Source organism: Falco peregrinus, chromosome 6 (assembly GCF_023634155.1).
Source record: "Falco peregrinus isolate bFalPer1 chromosome 6, bFalPer1.pri, whole genome shotgun sequence".
In the NCBI taxonomy this organism is placed as follows: Eukaryota; Metazoa; Chordata; class Aves; order Falconiformes; family Falconidae; genus Falco; species Falco peregrinus.
The window spans coordinates 50,423,478-50,446,301 of NC_073726.1; the positions used below are offsets into that span (position 1 = coordinate 50,423,478).

Genomic DNA, 22,824 nt, shown 5'->3' on the forward strand with positions numbered 1-22,824 from the left:
GGGGGGAAAGTGTTAGACCTCGTTTCTTTAACTCATATCTGGGAAACAACCAGACAACTCAGGAAAGTTATTTATTATTGGTAACAAGTGTTAGCAGAGTTTTGCTCACATCACCAAAACACCAGATGTGTGTAATTCTTAAGTGAACAGTCTATAAGCACATAAGTACATTATCGCCATTCTGCAAGCATATTTGGAATTTACCCTCAGCAAATGAAATGTCCATGGAAAACTTATTCTGAAATTTAGTAAGCAAATGGACTGCCAGTCCCATTTTAAATTGGAATTAGTACTACAGAGTTTTATTTGTTTGTACAATTCAGCCAAGAGCTCTCCAGCCTCCCTCTCGGCAGAATGAACAGGGAGCAGCAAAACATGGTGTGGTTTTATTCCTGCCAGGATGGAGATGCACACTAAAAGGCACTAAGCTCAGACAGCTATACACAGCTATACATGTGTTATCTCCACCACTGCAATGTATAAATTGAAGTAACCTTCCTGTAAGTGCCTGTATTAAATAGTGGTTTCTATTCACATGCACTCCTGTGCATCCAAAAAAATATTATCTAATTGGATTGTGGTTTAAATAGCTTTGATGCAAAATAACTTTTTTAGCTCACAAAGATTTCATTAGGCTTCTTTTGCAAATCCAGTAGTAGTCAATACATATTTTTAAAGGCCAGGAATGTTTTTCCTTCCCAGATGACTGAAAGAAAACAATGTTTTTCTGCCCTTGGAGAATATAACATTCAAGGAAATCTTCGTGTCTCTTGAAGAGGAAAAAAGAAATAAAGATAACCCTGGAATTTAACCATATTACTGGATAAAGGATGAATGACTCACAAACCAATACTAGGAAAGCACAAACATCCCTGCAGAGATATGAGTGAGAGCTAAACTTAATTTATTGTATCTTAGCTACTTCATTCCCAACATACATTTCCTTTTCTCTGAGATAAGAACTTTGCTTTCCTCCTCATTCTCTAATGGTAATGTTTGTCAATACACTGTGCCCTTGCAATTATTCATTTTAAGAAGACAAAAATTTGGCATGTGATAGAACAAGAAAATATAGCTTAGTGTAACATTTTAGAGATTAATTTATTACAGAATACACTCTGCAAAGCAAATACCCATTTGCTTTTGTTATTATGATTGCAAATTAATTTTTACAGTACAATTTAATTAGCAATTATTCACACACAAACTATTTAGGCATAAGCTAAGGTCCAGGCTGCAGTAGCCCCCAGGTGTCACTATCAGATTTGACAAGCATAACATCCCACATCCCATGGCATGGCTGTGGTCACACAGCTACTCAGCTCTTCAGGCTTAGGTCCATGCACATGCTTCAATTTGCACAAAAGTGAAAAGGTGTCGTATAAAATAGATTTCATGTTTGACAGGTGAGTTTTGACAACTGAAACTAGTAACTCTGGAAGATTGTTAGATTAAGATAGAACTGGAGATAAGCACTGGCCTAGCTAAGCACCTGTTTCTGATTAGGCTTGTTCTTCTAAACTCATCTATGAAATATTGAAAGAACATTGTATGCCTGCACAGAACGAAGTAAGATGTAAATTTAAAACTCATTAATACTAATTATCAAGTAAGTTTCCTAACAAAGTCACATCCTTAGCAATTCTATACTTGAAAATATTTGTCACCTTGTTGAAAACACAAAAAAGGACACTTAGCAGGGATACCTTCTTTGCTTTTGGTCTCTCTACATATTTTGTCTATATTCCCAAGTAATTTAATTTATGAATGCTTACAAAACCTATATTCATTGATTAAAATGCTCGGAACTTATTTTGAGTCTAAGCTGTTTTCCTGACAAATTGTGATCAGACTCACAGTATTATTAAACACTAACTTTGCAAAAAGCGGACTCACTTTACCAATGTCTTGTTAAGAGATTTGAAACTAAAACTTCCCTACCATCTAGTATAAATATCTAGTTAAACAATTTAAGTAAGAAATCAACAATTTTTAAGGTAGTTGCCTTTGTTATTGCCTAAACAGGAATCAGGCATAGGATTCATTCCACTGACTTTACATATCTATCGTGTATGTCTAAACAAATGTCCCTGGGATCCCCTCAATAGACAAAGGCATTTTCAGAGCGATCCAGACCATATTGTCTAAAATAAATCTTACAAATTGCGCTCTAGAATTGTCTGTTTCTCCCAAGGAAAATTGGGAGCTGAGAGGAACCAGCTCACCTGTAGACATTGCACTGTAGACCTCTAAGTAAAATTCCCCCAACATGAACGTATTCACAGAGCCAGCACTGAGCCAGAGCAAGTGTGTACTTGTGTCCCTTACCTTAATTGTGACCTTATGTTTCTGAGACAATGGTATTGCCACCATTCTGCATGTGTCCACTCTTTCACAAGGGAAGTGCATCACTTAGGACCCCACTCAGATGGATAGGAGGCAATGTCATCATTGCTCTGCTAGCCTGGCTTAATGGTGATGACTTGGAGAGGCTGCTGCTAAGAGTAGTCCTTGCATGGTATTTTTTAAAAGGCAGGAGCCATTTGAAAGATTAGTAAAACAAAGGCAGACATGGATGTGTCCTTCATTTAGATGGTCTGTTTGGTGATTTTTATTTATTTATTTTTAACTTTTATACCCATGTCCATAGATAACAGCCAGGAATTTCACTCAGTACCACTTGCTGCAGCTTTGGAGAGACAGAGTTCCACCTGCTTTCTCTGCTTTCAATGAGACACTCCTGAATTGCAAATGGTGTAAAAATGCCACACAGCTTTCTCTCAGGAGAATGTCTGTCTAGGGGAAGCATTATGAGGAGTATCTTTATGGCTGCAGCACCATGGGTGTGAGAGAGGACTGTACTGGATTAGGGAAAAGAAGCAAAACTCTCATAATCCCCATACAATGGGCAACCACAGAACTGTCTGTTCTCACCTACACTGAGATAGGAGCAGAGAACCAAGAAAATGAGGTCAGGGTCATGGCAGCCTCCTGTTTATTAAACTCAGAAGAAACTCAGGGCAGCAAATATCCAGCCCATAAATTTATCTGTATAGTCAAAACATATGTTTGAATTTAATGCCGGTGAAAATGGGAATGTGTTTTTAACATTGTCATTGCACATCAGATACTTTACAAGGCTCTAACTTAATTGTGGGGACCTTTCTTGCCTACAGTAGTAGGTAAACATCCATAACTACTCTTTAGCAAAGTATTTGGTCTTTCAATGACTTGTTAATGTAAAGGAAAAATCTGATTTTCTTTGTTAACCTGATTCCATTTATTAGAGTTGCCGGCATCGTAGGCTGCCAGCTTTTGTAGGGTTTGCTAAAGCCTATGTTTTTAACAGCACTCAACTACTTAACATATCAGCAAGAGAAGCACCAAAAAAATTCAAACCATGTTGGAAAGTATTTACCCTGACTTTAGATTCAGCCTTTGCAAAACATCCAGGCCTCAGATAATTGGAGAGAAGCATATAAGATTTAATTATATGGAAAAATCCTCCAAAGCTATTAATTCACCCCTTTTCTGGAAATATCTCAGTTGAGCACAGGAAAACCAATCTTCCCAGCAATTCAGGAAGACAAAAAAACCCAAAAAGATACCAAGCCCATAAGCAAAAATGTCAACACAATACAGCCTATTTTCTTGCACTTTATAACAATAGAGAAATATGGTTTGTACCCAGTAGGCATGTCAAATGGTTATCATAACCAGTTCATAAGACATGTGAGATTCACAGTAGCTGGCTGTGGCCAGCTTGTTTCAAATTAGATTAGTCCAACTGAATTTTCTATTCATGTTATTTACAGTTATTTGAGGTGGAGGGCTACTGACTCAGGGCAGGCAAACAAGACTCTGAGGTCCAGTACTCTAGAAGCACATGTGTAAGTTTTGTCCTTTCGCCTCCATGTGTCATTCTTACTCCCAGCATATAAATATTAGACTGAGTGACGTTAGTGAATGTGTAAATGTGCAGTAAGTTTGGGGTTATTAAAGCAGCCCCAATCTACCATCCCAGGGAAATCTGTGCGTCTGTGACTAAATGGGTATTTATCATTTCCTGAGCTCCATGCTGGCAGCCAGCCAGCAGAGTGTGTACATTGAAATTAGAATAGATTGGGAAGCAGGACTTTGTTCCAAATTGATCTGGATGACGATAGCAATTCTGAAAGCAGCTCCATATTTTTAAAGGTTCATTGTGTGTTTCTAAAAAGGAGAGGGGAGAAACATTTAGGAAAATTACAGGAAGGAAATCTAAGGCCAGGATATATACTTTTTTATTATTATTATTTGATCCTTTTACAGCATTGTTTTGTTAACATCAGCATAAGAGCTAGAGCTTGCTAATGTCACGTACAGGAATGCATGGAGCAGGAATGAAGAAAATGCTATTTCTAGTCTTTGCTACTCTACTATTTGCTAACAAGCAATTTTTCCTGCTGTAAGTGCTCGCACTGCAAAGATCAAAAGGTTTTATCAATTGCCTCAAATCCAGAAAGGAAAAAAAAAAAAATGAATTATTGTTAATAGGAGTAATCCGGTTTCGTCGTGGTTGATAGGTCTTTACCTGTCAGTTTACTGTTTAGTTTTACTCTACCCTTGCAAAAGGTAATTGAACATACAACCCCAGCTTATCTTATTTTTTTCCTTTAACTTTCAACATCCACTGTATATGGCAGGATATTTTAGTAAATGTATGTGCTATTTTTTGTTGTTTGCACTCTTCCATAAAATGATTTGTGAAGTGGTAAGTCAAGAACAATAAATATGTCAAGCATCAGCATTAATTTCATTAGCTTTCCAAAAGCACTGATAATTTCTTATGCTTTGAATGCTTGCCAGAAAGATAGACGGGGCATCAGAGTATTCAGGGCGTAACTGCTTAAAAATAAGATCTGATACAATGGAAAAAATACAAGTCCTGAGATTACATACTTGTAAATAATTGCAGCAGAAACTGACCTTGTGCCACTATTTTTTCATTTCTTATGACTCAGTATAGAAGATGAGATAAAACTAACTGGAGTAATTCTGTTTTCATCAAGCGCCAGAACCCTGTGTATATGGTCCTCAAGGGTATTTCCAAACTGCTATCTTTACATTGCCTGGGCAATCATCAACCCAGCTTTATGTTGTAAGAGATATTATGGTAAGATGAAGGCTGCTACTCTGAAAGTTGAATACACAGATTTACACCTCGGATTTGATGACCAATAAGAACACAGTTCATGGTATATCTGAGCCATTCCTCAAAGACATCTTGAGAACTAGATTGTCACCTATGACTAGTTGATTTGAATATACACTTGCCAAAAGCAACATAATCAGTTCACTTAGTGACATCTTTGGCCATCCTTTGATATGACTCATGTTGAGTTATATCTTTCTTCAAATATAAGTAACTCCTGTAGGTTTGAGTTATTGTTTTAATGTACATGTGAAGTGTTTTTAATATATAGCCTTCAGCCATGTAATTTCTATGTTATCAAATAAAAATAAAAATTGGGGAAAGTTCTGTTCTTTGTACATCAATAAAATTCCTGCTCAGTACCAGAGTGAGCAGCGATTTTCATGGGCCTTTGCTATCTATTATCACTGAGCAATGAAAAATTTCTCAATCAAAAGAATCAGGTGCTTTGCTTCCTACTCCTTCAGAGCACCACAGAGCAGGGCGTTCACATTTAAAGCCATGCAAGGTGTCCTCTAAACCTTTGGAACAATAACATCAGGACCTAAGCAATTCAAAGGAAATAGCCTCCTCAAAACTGGAATCCTCTTTAGCATAGGCAGCTGTGTCTCAGTGGAGTGCGGCTTACCATCCTCCTTGAAGCACTCAAATGTTCATTCCCTTTGATCCGGCTCCCCTTGCAGATGCTCAGCAGCAGGTCTAGGAGCTCCATAAGGATGTGATACAGCTCTGAGCTGTACGAGTGCCTGGCCTGACCTGTCCCAGTTTCCAGAAATGATCTGGCTAGTCTGAAAGTAACAGTGCAGCAAAGCACAATACCCCCTTTCTCTGTCCTTTGTGTGTCCGTGCTAGACCATAAATCCCAATGGAGCTCTGACTCAGCTGAGAACTTTGGAAGGGGAACTTCTTATGGTCCAGAGAGAAACACAAAATGGTGTTGAGGAAACATCACAGCCTCTTCTGTGAGCAGGTGGGGTTATATAAAAACAAAACAAAAAAAATACTCTAGAGAGCTGAGTACTAAACAGATCCTTCACACAGATCAGATTCCCATGGAGTCATGGAAGGCAGAATCAAACTGCCTGGCATCTGACATGCTCTAAAGCTTTGCAGTGGTATAGTAAGGGTATTTTAAAATAACAATTTGCAAGTAGGGCACTAATTACACATTACTGAGTGTCAGCTAGGCTGTTACAACACTTACATCTGACAGATACAGAGTTTGCTGCATACTGCAAATGGAGTCCTTTTTCTTCTCCTGTTCTGTGACCTCAGGCCTTATTGACTTATTGCATAACACCACGGAAAGAGAAGGGGAGAGGAAAAAAGGCTTTGGGTAGCAAAATCTTCTCTTATGAGCTGTTGAGCTCTTTTTACAGCCAAATAGCTGAATGGCATATACACGTTTTCAGTAATCCATCCTATCTTTTTTTGGAAACTCTTTGTAGTAGCCTGATCAACATGAATGGTGCCAAAACATACATCACACTCTGGAGGGACTTGTTAGGCACTGCATCACATTCCCAATGGTGAATAGTGAGTTCTGATAATGAAATATGTGTACTCCTCTCTCTTGTTTGTCAACAAGACAACAGTGTTAACTTTAGACTCCGAGTTAAAATTTCCTATTTACTTCTGATAAAGAGAATATGCAGAAGACATAGCATGACACATAAGCAGTATACTACTGTTAAGTTAGAGCTGAGGAATCACACTGTCAGTATCTTCAGCCTAGCAGCCTCCTTTGGTGGCCTGGCCTGGCTTCCTTCTGTTCTCTCTCAGGTAAAGAGCATCAAGCATATTTTTAGCTTTCTTGAAAGCAGCATTTGCATGCAAGTACCCATTACACTTGCACTACACGTGCTTAAGAACTTCTTAGTCAATTTTTAGAAGTGGTCTTCAAAGTTTTAGGGGGCATGATTTTGTTGCAGACACGAGGAAGAAACCCAGGGAAGGGTATACTTCCAAAACATATTTTTGTTTGCCATCTGTTGCTGTCTGGTTGCTGAAAGAAACAAGGATTATATGATACCAATGTCTATTAGTTTCTTTAATAACTTCTAAATCCACTGCTGATTTTCTTCCATCTTTGGTGGATGGCAAAATATCCCACATTTATTAAATTCTCGGGAAGCAAGCAAAGGCTGAGAAACTTAATGACAACCTCACTTAGGAAAAAGTTAAAGCAAGAGCTCATACTTTATTTGCCATCACAGATATTATCTATGAGCTCAACTTTAACACAAAAATCCGTAGGAAAGCAGGTTTGAGTACTACAGCTGCTCGCCATCTTAACCTCAAAGGCATAAGAGAAATCTCTTTTTATGTTCAAAGCAACATCTGTAGAATGAGGATGATTGTTTCATATAGCTTTGCATAAGCTTTTTGTGTTTGTTTGAATTTGTTTCAATTGAACAGCAGAATACAAGCTGTGCTGTGTTATGTAGCTTCCGCACAGCTTTGGTTTTCACTAAGAAAATTTCAAACAACCCTGAAATCACTTCAGTAAAAATTCAGCTAGGTGATCCCTAAGTACCTATCTGTACCTTAAGTTCCTGTTCCAGACTTTCAATAACAAACTATATCTCCAGTGGAAGAGCTGGAGTAAAATGTGAAATAAAAGATGGCAATCAATTAAACTCAGCAAACAATCCCTAGCAAATGATCCCTTAAATGAATATTACTTCTTTTTTCTGTATTCAAGCTGTCCATGGGCACACTGAAGTTTTCATTCAGTATTCAAAATTATTTTAATTATCCTTTTTGAATAATCTGTGGCATACAGTGGTTTCTTGTGGGTATTGAATATTTAAAACTTAAACTGTACTCCTAGTTCTATTGCTCAAATGAGCCAAATCCCTGAGTTCTCCATTCTCCTCCCTTGAGAATGATCTCATTGCCAATCAGCATGACAGTACCTGTTGAGTGGATATGTGTATTTCTTAGGAAATTTTAGGAGTCTTATGAATTTTACTAGATCAAATATCTTTTTGATTTAGAATTTGGTAATCAAAAATATCTCTCAACATTTGCTTGAAAGTAGCTGAGTGTAAGAACTTTCATGAATATCGGGCAGCAAATCCCACACAATGTGCAAGCACAATAAAACAGTGGAAACTATCACTTTGATAACATATGAATATTTATGGACTTTTTTTACAGTAGTTATGTCACATGACATGTCTAAACAGCTTCTTAAAGCTGTTGTTCATCTTTAAAAGTTCAATATGGGAAACATAATTTATTCAATCCTTTCCTGATTTTATTCTGTCTTAGATCCTTTTGATAACTCTCTTTTTCTCACTCCCTCCATAGCTTGTGTTGCTGTCCTTGCCGATAGCTTACCTCAAGCACTAACCCAGGTATCCTTTGATGCAAGGCTACACAATGGCAGGAGAAACAAAATCTGAAGCATTATGTGAAGATGTATATTAGTTTTTCATTATAAAGTTTCCTCCCTTTGAAGTTCTAAGGAAACTACAGTTTCCTTTCTCTTGCTGCAAGATACATATTCACTCACAGTTAAAGACATCTTCCATAACAACTCATTTCCGAGGCCTCAACGATTCTTAGGTGCAGTTCAAATAGCACCTTTGATCTGCACACAGGTCCTCAAGAAATCTTTATCCTTCCATTTAGGTGTTGAGAAATCCTACCAAAAAATGGCGTCTTGCATCTCACTAAATGAGACCATGTAACACTTCCAGCAATACCACATTAACATGCATATGTCCACATGGGTACCTTATTTGCATGGTGTAGAACTGTACTTGGTTAGCCCAGTAGAGAAGGCAGTTTTTAAATCATTAATTCACTTACAATACTGTGCATCAAATAAACCCTTGTTTGCCATTCTGTATCAGATTGTTCTCCACAACAGTAGTGACTGCCCTTGGGAACTAGCCATTTATCATCTTAAAAACAAGGACTTTTGAGGGCAATGGGCTGCAGTAGCTCTATATAAAAAGTGGTTGTATTTTTATGCCTTTGCTAAGTTTTGTGGCTGAGTGGCTCATCTTGTAAGCACTATACTACGTAAGCTGTACACAGAGTGAGTTTATGCAAAGCATCCCACTGAGTTTAGTGAGGCTATTCGTGTATGCTCTCAAAAATGCAATTGTAGTTCATACAGCGTAGCCCTCGGCATGTGTCTGACACCGCACAGAGCTCAAAAAGCGATGGCCCTGCAATCTGCTGGCTGAAGCTTGCGGGGGAGACAAGCAGAGAGCAGTAAATTAGAACTGCAACTCAGAGCTGTGCCATCATCACTTACAAGTACTTATAAATTGTTTATCCTCCCCCTTCATGCTGTAGCTATAGGCTTTCATGTTCCTACATCTGCTAAATATGACTGCTCCACTTACTTACCTGTCTCCCAGAAAGGTAGCAAGGCTCACTTACAGCCTACATCACAGGCTAAGGGGTAAAGAACCAGCTTTGTGCTGAGCAATGTCTTCTGTCTTAATTTTGATTGATTTCCTTTTGCCTGTATTTGATCATATTACGGACAAACATGGGTTAAGAATAATAGCTAACATGACAAGGCTGAGTTTTTCCTTCTCTGTGGATATGAATCTAACAAAAAGAAGGGTGCAGGAGAGGCATAAGATGGTATTAAATGGCTTGGTTTTCAGTCACATGCTTCCTTTGGCTCCTCATCACAGCACCCTCCTTTGGCTTGCCACAAGCCACCGCTTTCCAGAAGCAGCTACACAGAAAGAAGGCAAATGAGAGCAGGGTCTTATCATTCACCAGTAAACCAGTCAGATGAAAGAACGTGTTCAGTTTTGCACGCAAATGTTATACTGGTTCCATTTCAGACAGTATCAGTCACTATCATGGCAGTAGCTGGCAGTAGCTGCTACCCAGGGCCATTGCCGTGTTCTCACCTCTATGTGGAGGTGTGAGCACAGACCAGCTATGGATTGGCGTAATCCTACCATCTGGTTAACAAGAATAAACAGGAACAAAAGAAAGCAAAAACTTGCATTTACAGACTCCTTATTATCTAATGAGCAAACCATGCTTTACTGTGCATGTTATTCTTGGTGTCCTCATGGCAATTTGATCATGTAAGATACAGGAGAGATTGGCTTAGTTGGTTCAGCTAAAGGATTTGTGGCAGAACTGAAATCTATGTGTCTTTACTTCCAGCCCTCTGCTTTGAGCACTAGACGATGTTGGTGGCTAGATTCTTTGAGATTATATGAAAGCTTGCTCAGACACATCTGTTTCCAGGCAATACTACAGAGATATCTCCTTTCTTTAAAACTGATTGTAATTTAAATACTACAATAAACTCCATTTAATATATTGCCAAGCAGACATATAGCTCCAAATTCAGGCTGTGGAGTCTATCATTTTATGAGCAGAAACTCTTCAGTCACTGAGGAAGACCTGAAAATCTCCCACAGTCTGAACCTCTGGTGGAGATCTGTCTTAATACACCAGAGAACAAGGGTCAACGTGGTCTGACAAGAAGCATGAGGGATTAGCAGAAGGAAAAAAAACTTCTAATAGCCTAGGGTATAAACAAGATTATAAGGGAAATTTATAATTTTGCCCAGCAAATTTCAAGCAAACTAGCCAAGCTGCATTAGTATTTTAATGACAGTTTCTTTTACTACCAAGGACGCTGTGCCAGAAGCCCTCAGGCCTGCCTGCAGTCATATTACTATACTTGCAAAGCATACTGATCGCAAAGACGATGCAGTCTATTTCTGTCACAGATTAAGTGACCTCTGTACTTTTTGTGTCTAGTTGTGGAGAAAGCTGCAGGTGGAGGAATGTTCATCCCTCTGTTAGGCTAAACCTTTGTTTGCTGTGTTCACATGAATAACTTATAGGGCCTTGGCATCATGAACAGCAGCGCTGACACAGTTGACATGACAGCACTATAGACTGAATCCCGATCTGCCCTCTGAGGAGAAGATGGGATGTTTGCTCGTTTCACATTTCACCAAGTCGGGCTGTTCAACTATTTATAAGATGAATAGAAATTTCCACTACTTCAGCTGACACACCTGCCTTTACCTAGCAACTGCTGGGAGGGAGTCAGCTGGGACAGAGGAGGCTTTGAGAGGCACAGCCCGGCAGGGAGGCTGCTGCCACCCCTGCCAGCCCCCCCCCTCCCCGTGCCAGCTCTGTCCTCTTGGCAGGACGGTGGCCCCTCTGCTTCCCTCAGCTAGAGCTATTTATACCCACTGCGGCCCAGCAGCGGAAGGGCCTCCCGGCATCGCCTGCCCTGGGCAGAGAGTGGCGCGAGAGCAGCATGGAGCTCTGCGGGCACCTCGGGTGGCTTGGGACACGGCATGGGGAGGCTGCCCTGCCTGGCGTGGGGTGAGCACCGCGGTGGCACAGGGTGACCTTCCCGGTGGCACGGTGCTGCCGCCCACCCTGCAGCAGCACAGCCCTGCGTGTTCCCCATGCCATGTGGCCCCTTCGGGGTGCCTGGTGGTCCCTGACTGTGGGAGGCCCACCTGGCACCCAGCAGAGGCCATTTACAGCCAGCTCCAGGCCCATGGGAATGCACCCACCACCTCCTGCCTTTTTGCTGGTTTTGACACAGATAAGGGAGGGTGTGGAGCTCCACTCAACCCACGGTGCTTGGCCAGAACTGTGTTTCCTGCTGAACTGTGGCCTGGCACACATGTAGTACCCACAGTCGCTGAGATTTCACATTTGTCTCACATATTTGTAGGGTCTCTCAGGCAGCTGGTTGCCACCAGGCTTCCAGCAGCAGAAAGGGCAGAGCTCCATGACTCAACCATGTTTCTGTGGCAGCATGTCCAGGGGCCCCAGCCACCACAGGCTGATCATCCAAAGAAGCCTCCTAGGGGGGAACAGTGATTAAAATATAGATGAACTAGTACAACCAGGGAAGAATGCATGAAAAATGACACTTTCCTACTGTCATGTTGTAACTGTAGCGAGAGCCTGAAGAAAGTCTGTGGTAACAGGCCCAGAGCCAGAGGAGCCAGAAGACCTGCTTTTACAGTAATACTGAATCCAGTCCTAGCCAGAAATAAAGTTCCATAGTCCTGGTGGCTTCAGACACCAAAAACTGAAGAAGGGAGGGTCCCTACATGGGATGCTAAAGCCCAATTTAAGGCAGCAATTGGCAAGAATATTGAACAGACAAAGAGGGGGTGGCAGCAAGAAGAACATGTGCTAGCACAGATTCACCATGCATGCTGTTGCCAGGCTAAGGAAAAAAAAAAAAAAAAAAAAAGAACAGATATCCCAAATCAAATCTGTTTGTATTTACTAAGTGTCCCTTCCATGCCCATTGTGAGCAGGAGTGACATGGGGATGCAACTTGTAGCAGTGCCCTGAGTCAGTCAGGAGTATGGCCTGGGGCATCTGGCGAGTCAGGACTTCCTCTCCTTGGGGAAGGGGATCTTGAAGGTGGCTGTTTTCTTTACTCTGATACTTTAAATGTTTATCCACCAGTGTCGCGTGGTTTTGGAGATGGAGGCCTGTAACTAAATGTGAGGTACTCTTGTTGCTCACAACATCATACCCGTGTGGCAGCTTTACAAAATGAATATTTGACTACACAGTTTCAGTGCTGAGGATGAAAAGACCGTAACTTCTGCAACATTGTGAATTGTGTTTGTGAAGGAAAGAGTTTACCAAACAGCAGTCAGGAAAGAAGATAAAGCAGGGTAGGTTTTATGTTTAAAATTAGAATGACCTAGGTTCAGATTATACATGTCAGAAAGTAAATGTGGTTTGGAAAGGGAAGGGAAAAGATGTTTCCAGGAGGCATGCTTCAGTTTCAAAATATCTTTTACTTTTCACAAAGAAACAGTCCGTGCTCAAAATATTCAGCAGCTTTTCTCCCTTGTGCTTGACACATGCTCTTAAATGTAGAGCTGAGATCAGATGTGACAGAGGGCAGGGGAGAAGGTTCCCAGCAGCAGGTGAAGCTGAATTAATAGAGCCATCCTTTTGTAGTTCAGTAAGCTTGGCCAGAGACTGATGGTAATCTGCGGGCTATTTCTTCCATTCCTCTCCTCTCCCTCCCTTCCTTTCCCCATTCGCTCTCCTCATCCCTAGCACTGCTGTTCAACTTGGTAGCGAGCTGTTTGAGCTGTTAAAGCTATTCACTGGAGCTCTGGGTGCTCTTTTTAAAGCTGAAAATCATCTTGCCACCATCCACCTTGTTTTAACACCCACCCACTTAGGAAATCTGAAAGCTGTGTTTCTCCTCAAAGGCTGTTAGTGCTATTAATTCTCCTACCTTAACAGTCTACCCAAAATGTGAAGCAGGTTTTCTGCAGATTCTTGGGCTATAGCACATTCTGCTGCATTTCCCATACACATTTCAGTGTCTGTTTCCCATGGTTAAAAATAATAAAAAAAATGATTCAACACGCTCTTATTCAGTTCTTACATGACTGAAACACCATTGTTTTTTACCTGCATAGCATAAGCCTTCACCCCCTAAACCTTATTGTGATTCTTTCTCTGTTTCTTGGCAGGTAGGTTACCCTATTTAACCACACCATTTCCCAAACTCAAGCTAGCTGCTTTAGAGATATCTTGGATCTCTCTAGCTTGCAACATAAACATATCTGTGTGAGGGGCACAACCACTGTTAAAGGTACTATCCAGTTGCCATGGGTCTCACACAACTGCCTACCTAAGCACTGTTAATGATTTACCTATCAAATGAAGGTAATTGCTGAATGACCAGATGCTTTAATTGCCCACCTTACTACACTAGGAAAATAGTCTTAAGGTGCCAAGTTTAGCCCCCCACAATATCATCATCTGGAAATGGAGCAACACCTACCCTGCTCTTACAAAGTTCTCACAGCTTGATTTTCCCTTCCACAAGGCTCCACCATCCCAAGAGGATACAGAAAAGCATGGCACTAAAGCTGATTTGCAGTCACACAGGGGTCTTACTGTTGAACATTGGCTTCAAAAAGGATCTTTTAAAAAAGCAAAAAAAAAAAGGGACATCCCATTTCTATGAAAGCAGTTTCAGCTATCCTAGATTCTATACAGGAGCGCTGGATAAGCTTAGTCCCCTGCGTAGAAGAACATGGGTCCAAGGAGGGCTAGAAAGAGGATGCAAGGCAATTAGCAGGAAGAGTCTGCTCTGTTGGTGACACTCAGCTCCTTAAGTGTGATGGAGACAGTGAAAGCAGACTGTGCTTCAGCACAGAAAAGTTCAGAATGCTATAGGTATAAATGAGGCCGGCCGGCCTTGGCACTGCTTCAAAAGCCCTCAAAATAACCTTACAGACTCAGTTTACCCTATACCTCTTCCCTACCTGTTCTTGATTCAAAGCAGAGAATCTTGCCTGAGAACCAGAGCATGGGGCCAGCACTCTTAATGCAGATACAATATAGTGTGCAGTCAAAGGCTCCACCACATTTACTGTATAGAAACAGATGAAAATATTGCAAGGATTTGATTGAGACAGCTTTAGCAGCCCTTGCATTATAAACAACCTTGGTCCTAGAAAAGCAGCACATTTGACAATAAGGCAAAAGAGACTACCTCTGGAGCTGCATGTGTGCTGCTCATGACATGGCCAATGACTGTACTAAGATGAGAATTGTGAGAATAATTTGATTAGGTGAACTGCATTCATGATTCTTCTGATCTAGGGAGAGATCTGACAATATTGATCAAAGCTGGTAAAATATAAAATGCTAACTAAAACAAAAAAATGGGCAGATGAAACACAATAGCATGGGAATAGCTTAATCTTTCCAAAAGGCTTAGTTAATTCAAAAGGTAACTAAGACTCGAGTGTCCCTTGGGAGCCAACACTGTAATACTCCATTTCATTCCACACACTATGACTGAGACAAGATCTAAGGAGGTCATGAGCAGCATAATAGGAAAGATCTTATTTTAAACCTCAGCCACTGGTGGAAATAAAACTCATTCTTCTTTGGACGAATGCTAAAAAGTAGGTTAGAGGTTTGTTTGCAATGAGACCTTTTTGTTTGTTTTACCAGATTTCCAGTAATACTGCCTCGCTCTCAATTGTAATAAAACAAAACATTCTTTCCTTCTGTGGTGACTTCATTTAAGTAGCATTATTAAGTTCAGAGGAGCTTCATGAATAGGTTTGATGTGGTGGGTCTTTTTCTATACATTAAAAAAAAGGAAGATACTGAGTATACAGGCATGGGAATTCTACCAGGCTGGGGAGGACCAGCATCACTCCATGGAGGTGCAGGGAACCAGAAGGAACATGGGTGGCTGGCAGAGCAGCAGGCCCCATTTTTTTGCTTCTATCATGCCTAATGTGCTGCAGCACAGCACTAACCAAATTCACAGCAGGCCCATCACTATAAAGGGGTCCTAGGAGTGGATATAAATGGTCATGAAAACGAGAGCTAAGGTCCATATTTCCTGACTTTCAGATCAGTCTTTTCCCTTTGTACAGCTAACAGTGAGGAGCTCTTTTAAAGATAATGATGTAACAAATTAGGTTTAAAACCCCAGCTTTTTGTAGCTACAGATTTCAAAACCATCCAGAAAATCACTGTGAACTGAACTGCAGCATGTGGAATATCAGCTGAAGACACACATGACTGAGGAAAGCCGTTCAAGCAGCTTGCTTCATCGTCTGTGTAACATAGGCATGAGATCTGAAAAGCTAACAGTATGTCTATGCTAGCAGTAGGGTGATAGCCAAGCTGGATCTGTGACAGCCACGGTGATACCCAGCCCTGACCCCACAGAGACTCCACAGCCACAAAAATGTGGCAGTAGCATATCTTATAACAGAGCATGAGAGCAGCATTACCTGGAGGGGAATACTCACTTATCCTACTTCCCACCTTCACTTGCCATCTGTGCTTGAATTAGCTGGAAGCAAGATGGTCTCAGGAGGATATTATCTACCTTCAGTCCTAAGCTGGTTGCTGCTGACTGCATTGTAATATGTGTGCACTAGCCCCAGTCTACCCTAGCTCAGGGATCTATTTGCTCCATTATAAGGTGTAAATAAACCCTAATTATCCGTTAGCTTGTCCCATCCCTTTAATGCCAATGGACCTACACTCACAAACTCATTAAGAGTTGAACACTGTGGTCCTGAAAGAATAAATAATCCCAAATCTGCTGTTAGGTCTAAAGATGCTTAAATAATTTTCCTGTCCAAGATGAAGTTTTTGCTTTGTTCTCAGGGTTGCACACTCACTGCTGAGTGCTGAGGAACAACGCTGGGGTTGAGAGGATGTACCTTTCAAATGTCATTATAAATGTCCTGAAATGTTGACAAATCAGAGAACGACACAATTACAATTTAAATATTTGAACACTGACAGAAGAAAACATGCATCCTGGAAAACATCAGTCAGTTGTAAGAACAATCCCTTCAAGTAAGCTCTCTTCATGTCCCAAGAACCTACATACCTTAATGGAGTGCCACGGGCTATTCCTGAACCTAGCGGGAGCCAGGCTGCTACAATGTTCAATGTACCCATTTTTCTAAATTAAAAAGCCTCTGATCATCATCATCATTATCATTGTACTTAGTGTCTGTTTACTCCACAAGGATTTCATTCCTCTTTCCCTGTGGGGCAGAATGTGTTTCTCTTTTTTTTCCTCCAGGGACTGAACAAACCAACCCACTCACATGATATGGACTGTTATTTCCCCAGAGAAAGCCTATCATAACTTTATTCTTTCTTTTCTGGAGATCATTCAGTGGGCCTCCAGGTTATCCTCTCCTCACCCTGCCCTCTTTTACAAATATTTCACCAACTGTTTTTCCTCCATGCATTTACCTGTAAGGCTCTGCAAGGACAAAAGTATGGCAGCTACTTGAGTATAAAGGTAGTTTAGCTCTACACGCAAGGGCAAAGATGGAGATGGAAATGAGATCGGCAAAAGCAATGCAGCTCTATTCCCCTAATGAAGCAGAACTCTTACACCAAGCTGGGCTTACATGCTGTAATCAAGTACACTTCTCACAGTGCTGGGGTTATGGAGAGCCCTGTGCAGAGCAAGGTAATTATCAGCTGCCACAGCTCAGAAGGGCTCCATTCCCCTCTCCATTTTGCTCCGTTGTCAGCTTATAGTCAGGAAGAAAATGGAAAAAAAAAAAAACCAACAACAAAAAAACCCCACCACCTGCCTTGTTGGAAGTGTCTGTAGCAGGAGAAAGACATACTTAATATATATGTATTCCCTCCCTGGCCCCTTCCCCATCCCCCACCCCCCCAAAAGAAAAAAAATGGGGGAGAAAGAGGCAGTATTGTTACTTTGGTCACCTTTGTGAAACATGCTTTTGCAAGCATGAGCTAAGTCTAGCTCTCAGTCTTGTATCTGAAGGACTGCATTGTGGAAATGACTTCATAAGTGGTCTATAGCACCGAGTAACTTCAAGGGTTTTGAGAAAGGTTTTCCCAGAACTGAAAGGCAGAGACTGGTAGACAAGCTAAAGGAGAATGAAAATGATGGGAAGATAAAGTGAGGCAGAGTGAGATAAAACCATGGACCTCCAGAAGGCTTTGGAAATTTTACTGTTCATCTTACTAAGATTATATCTTGCTCTTCAGGAAATTTGTGCTTCCACTGATTTTGTTAAGATTCCTCCCAACCTTCTTTCCCTCCTTCCTTCCTACCTTCCTTCCTTCCTTCCTTCCTTCCTTCCCTCCTTCCAACTGGTGCCCCCCCCCTCCCCTTCAGAAAAGGAGCTGAGATTCACAGCCACCCACATTAAAGCTCATAGGGAATTAACATTAGTACAGATAGAGAAGTGTGGTTCTGATGGCATTTAGGTAGTGATAGTAATACAGAGTTGGGGTTTTTTCTCTCCAAGTGTGCAGAAACTGCTTCATGAAGAGTTTGTTTGGAAACTTCTGTGGGACTGCAGGACCTGAGACAAAGTAATGTTTTGATACCTATATGTATACAACTTTCCAGGCACTGCATGCCATTAAAACCTAGCCAGGCAACACATAGAAGCAAAAGGAAATGAGAGGCAGGTCAGAAAATTGTACTGAGCAAATTGTTCTAGAATAATGAGATACATTTGGTGCAAAAAATCACCGGAAAGTTTGATCAAAAAGAATTTATTTTATTTAAGAGCATGAGTAGATGTGAAAGAAAATCACTAGGCAAATTGTTCTCAAAATGTGACCTGCTGGCAAAACTAAAGGCTTACTCCAAGTCACACCAGCATGTGATGCACACACAAAAGCTCTTTACATCTGAACTGTCTCAAAACAAGCAGACCATGAAGGCATGCAAAATAAGAAAAAAGTTAGAATCTTATAGCACTATGAGGAAGAACTTCAAAACCACAAAATGTTTGAGGTTGACAGGGATGTCTGGGGATCATCTACTTCAACCCCCCTGCTCAAAGCAAGGTCAACTACAGCAGGTCGCTCAGGGTTGTGCCCAGTTAGGTTCTGAAAACCTTCAAAGATGGAGACTCCACAACCTGTCTGAGCAAACTGGTCCAGTGTTCAATCACCCTCACAATAAAAAAGGGAGGCGGTTGGTTTTAAACCATTTGTGCCTACTGTATCTTTTCCATTAATTGAACACCACTGAAAAGAATTTTGCTCTGTCTTCTTCATCCCCCTCCATAAGGTATTTATACACATTGATAAGATTCCCTTGAGCTTTGCCTTCTACAGGCAGAACAGTCCCAGCTCTCTCAGCCTTTCCTCATATGAAAGATGCCCCAATCCCCTAAACAGCTTTGTGCTCCTTCCCTGTGCAAGTGAAATTTTCATTCAACTGAATGATGATACACTTAACGGTCAGGGAACTACTCTCACAAACACACCAGTGCATATGAAAGCACACAAAAAATGAAACTTCTGCATGAGCTTCTCAGTGACCTGGAAGAATGATCTCGAGAATGATTTTTCCTGATAAGAGCAGTGCAGTCCATGCTTACTTCATCTGTGACAAGGTGGGGTGTGCAAGTGAGATCTTCATTCAACTGAATGATGATACACTTAACGGTCAGGGAACTACTCTCACAAACACACCAGTGCATCTCTCCAAATCCATTCCCTTAAGAGGGAACACAAGTTGTGACCTGACCATATTGTAAGATGTTAACAAAATATGTAACTGGCTCCATGTGGAAATTCAATTACATCCATCAAAAAAGCATTTGTTAGTCATGGTCCAAATGCTAAGACATAAATTTTCATATCTGAAAACTGAGCAAAATTGGAGGCACTGGAGAAGAACTGAGGTCATTTACCTCAGACCTCCTCTTTTAAGAGGCTAGCTGGAGTTCTGCAATTACACTGTGGTTCTGTATCACATTAATTACCCTATAATACAAGTATTCACAGTCCCAACCTTTGCCATATGTTCTTAGGACATCTGCATGCTCCTGACCTCCCATCTACTTTCATAGTAGCCTGATTCTACAGCTCTGTCTCAGGAACTTCCTTTCTCCAGCAGTTAATGTAGCTGGCGTTTTGCTTTGAAAAAGAACGTTTCAATGTTTTGGTTTGTGTTTTTTGGTGGTTTTATTTAAATGCCTGGAGAATCTAAACCACTTACCAGGACCAAGAATTTGGTGATGAATGGAGGAAATGAGCAGAGGTCTGTGCACACAGGATGCCGGAGGCTGGAGGAAGGAATCCTGCAGGGAACAGTTTCACCCCAGTTTGGTTTGCAAGTCAAATAGAGCTCCAGATCTGAATCATAATTAGACTCCTGCTGAAAGCTTAACCCTTGGTTTCTGAATTGCATAGTGAAAAAAACCGAATATGAATAATGATGCCTCAACGCATCCCTCATCAAAAGCAACACCAAGTAGCCAGCAATATTGAGGACCCAAACATTTAAGTGGGCTAAGATATCCTCAGAACTTGACCCATCCCACCTAAGCAGGTAGCAGCAAGGCCATATCAGCTGTATTTGTTTTGATTGTCTTGGAAGAATTCATTCTTCAGGTGTATATATTCCTCAGGAAAACTATCGGTATTCTATTTTTATAGAAAACAATTCATGGCAGAAGTCCAACAATATGAATATAAATCTGGGCATCTGCCAAAGAGTGGTTTGGTAAACATTCAGGCTTTGTTTCAAGTTTCCAAGAAGCTGTTATATATAATTCAACAATTCCCACTAATAAGACATAGCAATAAGAAAAATCAGACTTAGCACTGAGTTGGGGGAAACCTAAACTAAGGAGCTTTGCTTGAGGATCCGAGTTGATGGAAGTGGGCTGAGGAGTTAGCAGCGACCCAGAAGAATGGCAGAAGACAGTAAAAAGGTGGTAGGCAAGGAGGCAGAGGCACACTGCTTGAGGGCAGCAGGTGATCCAAGAACTGGAAGGAAAAGAGAGAAAGCAGAAAGTATAGCAAGGGGAAAGAGTAGGGAAGGGGTGAGGAGTCAGAAGATTGAAGGAGGTGGGGTACACAAAGAGGAAAAAGCAATGGCAGTGACACCTAACTATAGAAAGGCAAGGAATCACTCATGTAACATCAAGAAGAATGTAGCATTGATTTTAAAGCTTTAGAGATTAGAAAACAGTAATAATTTTAGCTAAAATGTAAGTCTTCTAAACCTCTCCTAAATCTCTAAATTGGGTGAAACCCAAAAGGTGAGCATACTGTTAAATGAATGAACAATTGCAATAGCAATGGAATTGAAAGTGAATACAAGTCCTGCAAAATGTAACAAGTGGTTATTAAGAGCAGCTGGGGAATGTTTCTGAAATGAAAGGTAAAGGCACTTAACATTTCTTCCTGATGAACCATTAATTCTATCTAATCAGGACCTCAAATAACTTGTTTCTTTCTTTTTATTATTGTATTTCCTTATAACAACCAGGGGAATGCATTATTGCCATCAATGTGTAGGTTCTGATGTTGAAGCATATGGAACCACAGCTATGTGGGTTGGGAGAACTGGTATTTTTCTGTGATAATAACACCATCTCTGCATAACTAGCCACTGACCTTTGTTCTTCTCGTCAGCAAATAGACCATCTTTTCAACAAAAGTAAAGCTGAGGGATTTGAAAATGTCAAAATAGCAGAGCAACAAAGAGCCCTTGGCCCATATAAATATTTACATTTGAAATATCCATTTGCTGAACTGAATAGTTCAGCTGTTGAGGGCAGCCTGAATCTCATTACATCAGCTCGCTAGGCCTATTGGTGCTCTTGCTTTGAACACAGACAAGAGCAGCACTTTTATTGTGTGATATGCACATTCCAAGCACCCAGCACACTTACAAAGTGGGTTGTATTCCAGCAATGCCATGTCTCTGCTATTCAATTCTTATGATAGCATCCAGACTCCACAGCTGTGTAGCTTTCTAATATTGAATACAGATCCCTCACAAGACAGCTGTCTTGGATTTTTTAAATTTTTTTTTATTAACAAGAAGGGAAAAAAGCCCTTCTACAACCAGCCTCAGCAACACATTGCCTAGTGGAAAATCCATTTTAATTCACTAATTATTCTGATCTGGAGCAGCAGTGAGTAAAATGCTATTCAATCCTTTCAATTCAGGCAGATTAGCACATGCAGCCCTTCATCTAGTAGCAGCCAGCTCAGCTCCTCCTTGAGCCAGTGATCCTCATGATAGACACATAAAGAGGAGCCTTTGTATACAGACCTGGTCCTCTGTCCTGTCAGAGATCCTTCTGCCCCCATGCCCTTCTGTGGCACCAGGTCTTTGCAATAAGACTAGAGGAGAAGAGGGAGGAAGGAATATGAAGGTATGTCTTCTCCCTTTCACCTTGTCTTGCAAAGGAAACCCTTGCAAAAGGCACCCCAGCTCCTTTCTGAGAGCGTCAATATAAGTGGACTGCAGGGACACCTGTCAGGTCAATAGTCCTTGCAACCATGGCTCTATTTAATGGCTGCCTCCCAGGAGAAAGTTTGGGGGCAATAGGCTGCAGGTGTAATGCTGGGAGCAAAGGGTCTCCAGTGCAGTCACCCTGGCCCACACCATAGGTGTTGTCACCCTTGCCCCTTCCACTGGAGGCAGCCCACCCCAGGAAATGAAACAGAAGCCCAGGAATGTGATGCATTTTTCTCCTTTACGGGTGTTTGCTCCACAGAGAGCAATCCAAACTGGCTTTTTTATGTAATACAGTGTGGTTGCTCTATAGTTCTTCCAACTTCAGTGTGTATTTTGCATTGAATACTCCCAACTAGATGTATATTTACTCTTCCAGATCATTTGGAAGTGTTTTGGATAGGCTGCTCTGTTATTTCTGTAGATCTCAACATGCCAAATAAATAGCTGAGGTGCTGTTTTGGGCCCCTTTTTAGTATCTGCCGGTCTGTTTCCATACGCATGCTAAATATCTCCACTGTGTTGCCTTCACTTCAGGAAAGGCTCTAAGTCAGGCATTAGTGGCTTGAGTAACTTGAGTCCTCAAAAGTCCTACACTTCCACTTATTTCTGATAGATTTGACTCAATTATTCCTTCATGAATAACCTGGTAAAAGGTGGAGCTAGAGAAGTTTCCTGGTCTTCAGATTATATTCCAGTTTGCTTTTATTTCATCTTACTTGTCGGCATTTCTATGACAAATATTTTCTACTGCTCCTGTTAATATTTTATAAACCAATAAACATCTGTGAAATGAATCAAACCAAAGTTTAGTGAGTTTATAAATGGCAAATTGGCAATATATGTAGAAGTTGGCCTA

The 22,824-nt window shown here is 41.0% G+C and overlaps 1 long non-coding RNA gene across 1 annotated transcript in view; it reads left to right on the forward strand.

The window, feature by feature from the left end:
* The first annotated feature begins 21,770 nt into the window (after positions 1-21,770).
* LOC114013652 (uncharacterized) overlaps positions 21,771-22,824 on the forward strand; it is a 43,941-nt gene continuing 42,887 nt past the window's right edge. Inside the window, exon 1 of the long non-coding RNA XR_003556757.2 lies at positions 21,771-21,882. This is a non-coding gene — a long non-coding RNA (uncharacterized LOC114013652). The remainder of the gene's footprint in view (positions 21,883-22,824) is intronic.